Below are 3,693 nucleotides of genomic sequence, written 5' to 3'. Positions count from 1 at the left end.
TCGTGCTTGGTAATACAGAGGGTTTGCCCCAAAGAGGAAGACCCTTAATTAGGTCGACACAGTAGCGGCAACAACGGGCTCAAGCAGAACATTTGTGAGGATGGCGCAGGACCAGGCAGATTGTTCCTTCTGGATGGCACCTAACGACAACAACATGTAATGTATCTGTGCAGGGAATAAAGACTGCAAGAAAAACTAAGTGCTCGACTTTGCAAATCACCCAAGTGATTGCTTTATTTGTACTTTTATTCCTTTTTGAAATTTCTACAGTGAACATCTATTAATCTTATGTATTAAGAGAATGAGAGTTGCACATGCATGTTCTCTAGTGAAATTGTTAAGATCAACCCTTAATCTGGTCCTTTATAGGCAGAAATAATCAGGATATACAGACAAATGTTTCCTGGTTCTAATGGCATAACTCAAAATGAGGAGAGAAAAAAAAAACAGCTGCAAAGATTCATTAGTAATTGGAACTCGACGATGTAGGAAGTATGGATCTAAGAAAATTAAAAATTGTCAGAAATGAAATGGAACACATAAAGATTGATATCCTGTGCATCACTGAGCTGGATTAATAAGTAGGGCAATTATGTGGCTTACTATGTGAGAAGTGACAGAATCAGGTGGGGAAATGTCACATTCATTATCACAAACGACATTTCAAGGTCTACCCTGAAGACCAAAGTTACCAGTGATAGGACATTACTCATACGTCGACAAGAGAAAACAAACAATAGGACTTTTTCTCAAACTGTAGGCATCAACAATGCCAAAGATAAAGAAATTGACGACTGTTAACACGTCTGCAGTCTGAAATCAATCAAACATGTAATAAAGATGCACTGACCAGTATTAGTGATTAGAATGTTGGAAATAAAGAAGGTCCTATAATGGGGAATTTTTTCCGTGATGATAAAAATGATGCCAGTCATTGCATGATAGATTTTACAAGACCAACAAATCATTGGAAACACCTTTAACCAACATAGATGACTTCTATACACATGGACCTCACCAAACTGAACACATGGGAATTGAATCAACTACATCTGTGGAACAAGAAAACGGGAACAAGCTCAGGAGCCAATTGCAGAACCTGGTATCAATTGCTCATATGCGAATAGAAGCTGAAGAAAAGTAAAAACAAATTCATGAGCGGCAAAGCACAACCTTGAGTATATTCCACCTTCATTTAGAGGTCATTTTAAGATTGAATTGGACACATTGAACACCAATGACCAAAGACCAGCCAAGTTGTGGGGCGACATCAAGGATATGATACACGAAGAAAGCAAAAGGTCATTCAGAACATTCTTGGTATTTCTCATGCTGAAAGAAAATGTAACACCTCAAGTTGCAGTGTCGGAAGCTTCTATGGTCAAAATATTGAAGTATGCAGGAAGCATCAGAAGAAGATGGATAGAATGCATAGTCACTATACCAAAGAGCATTAGTCAATGTTCAACCATGTTAGGAGGTAAGATGATCAAAATCTGGTGGCACTGAAAGAAGTCCAATCTGAAGGTATTAGGGAAAACAAGATCCCAGGAACTGAAGCAATAACAGCTGAGATGTTTCAACAATCAAATGCAATATCGAAAACACTGATCAGTCTATTCCAAGAAACATGAAAGGTACGTGATTGAACAAAACACAGAAATAACTCAAAAAATATTATTAGTATCACACGCAAGTAAAATTTCACTGAAGGTAATTTAAAAATGGTTTCAACAGCCAGAGATTCCAGCCAAAACCAGACGAAGATGTTGAATAAGGGTTAACACTACCGATGTCATATGTATCTTGGGGAAAAACAGACTACCTGAAATATATTTACCCAGTTTTTATCGACTATACAAAGGCATTCAACTGTGTGGATCATATCAAATTATGGAGAATATAGCAAAGACTAGGTCTTCCAGAACACCTAATTATGCTCCTAAGAAACCTGTACATAGACCAAGAGACAGGCATTCAAGCAACACAAGGGATATTAAAATCAGGACAGGCGCATGTCAGGGTTCACCATAGCTATTCAATATGTGCACTGAACACATACTCCAAGAAGGCAGTCTATATAAAGAACATAGCATTATGACTGAAGGCTCATTAGCTACCTGTGATATGAAGTTGATACAACCCTGAGAGCAGAGATTAAAGACTACAGTCTTCAATACGGATTACATCTCAACATAAAAATCCAGCAGTGAGCTTGGCCAGGCAGGTGTTTGGCTCCAGGGTGCTGTAAGACACCAGCAAACAACATGTTCTGAGCAGCAGCCCCTGGGCAGCTTCAGCAGGCGGCCTCCTTGCTACGATTTCAGAGTAATATCTAAGCATGGTAATATCAGAGCATGCAAATGGTACCCTAGTACCCATTACACTAAATACCACCACTGCAGTTAAGAATCTTGGAGGTAAATTGCCCTGCTTGATAGTTGGAGTCAAATGTGACAAGGTGGCACCAGATCTTTGCAAAATAGCAGGTGTAGCAAAAGTACACCTGCTCCATAGGCCCAGTGTGGTGTCTATAAAGGCCTCATTCCAGGGGAACTGACATCATTGATTTTGGCAACTCAGAAGCAGTTCAGTGGCACACACATCTGTGCCAGAGCATCTCCCTTTGGAAAGAACCTTTTGCCCAGAGTAGCAGCCAGGTTTGACGGTGCCCCAATTTCTGACATCATCACAATCTTGTCACCTGACACATCTGTGAGAACCATTTATGCAGGAGAGGCTTTATGGACAGTCAAGTGTTGTGAGAAAGGAAAGGTGTCTTCTGCCCAAGGGCCATCTTTCGAAGCAGCAACAACCAGTGAAGGGAGTGCCAGTGCAGAAAAGGCTGCATGGACTTCCCCAGCGGGGACATCACAATGGCTTGACTAGAACCTGACAAACAGTGATCGACCTGAACTAACTGGCACCAAAGTGGTGGTAGCCAGTGGTTGGGGTAAAAAAACAAACAAACAAAAAAAAAACAGAGAGAACTTTAAGTTGCTGTATGACTCGACTGACATGTTACTTGCTGCAGGTGGTACTCCCCATGCTACTGTTGGCACTGGCTTCATTCCCAATGACATGCAAGTTGGGCAGACAGGAAAAATAGTCATACCAGAACTTCATATTGCCATAGGGATATCTGGAGCCATCCAAGATTTAGCAGGGATGAAAGATAGCAAGACCATTGTAGCCATTAACAAAGAGCCCACAGCCCCAATTTTCCAAGTGGCAGATTATAGAGCAGTCACAAACTTATTTAAGGTAATTCCTGAAATGACTGAGCTACTGAAGAAAAAAATGAATGCCATTTATGCCTTAAGGAGGAAAGCTGTCCAAGTATTTGGCTGAATTAATAGGAATTCATAGATATTGTACTACTCATTGGAAAGCCTGGAGAACTAAATGTCCTAATTTGGGGCAAAAAAAAATGAAATCTAAGAGATACCAAAATGCTTTTTTATATTTCTTTTTCATTATTTTTGGTTGCAATTTAAATTTTTTTAATTCTGTAATAAAATATAATGAAGCCTTTCTATGATTTTGAAAACAAATAATAATAATAAATTTAAAATTATTTTTAAATCCTCACAAGTAAATCAATAAGCATCATAGGAGATGGAGAAAATAATGAAATTGTCAAGCATTTAATTTCCTTGCATCCACCTTCAATGCCCCTGGAAACAGCAGTCA

The 3,693-nt window shown here is 39.3% G+C and overlaps 1 pseudogene; it reads left to right on the top strand.

Moving 5' to 3' along the window:
• Positions 1-2,267: 2,267 nt before the first annotated feature.
• Positions 2,268-3,351, top strand: LOC142431771 (electron transfer flavoprotein subunit alpha, mitochondrial pseudogene; annotated as a pseudogene).
• The last annotated feature ends 342 nt before the right edge of the window (positions 3,352-3,693 follow it).

Source organism: Tenrec ecaudatus, chromosome 18 (assembly GCF_050624435.1).
Source record: "Tenrec ecaudatus isolate mTenEca1 chromosome 18, mTenEca1.hap1, whole genome shotgun sequence".
NCBI classification, from domain to species: Eukaryota; Metazoa; Chordata; class Mammalia; order Afrosoricida; family Tenrecidae; genus Tenrec; species Tenrec ecaudatus.
This window is presented reverse-complemented; position numbering and strand designations above follow the sequence as displayed.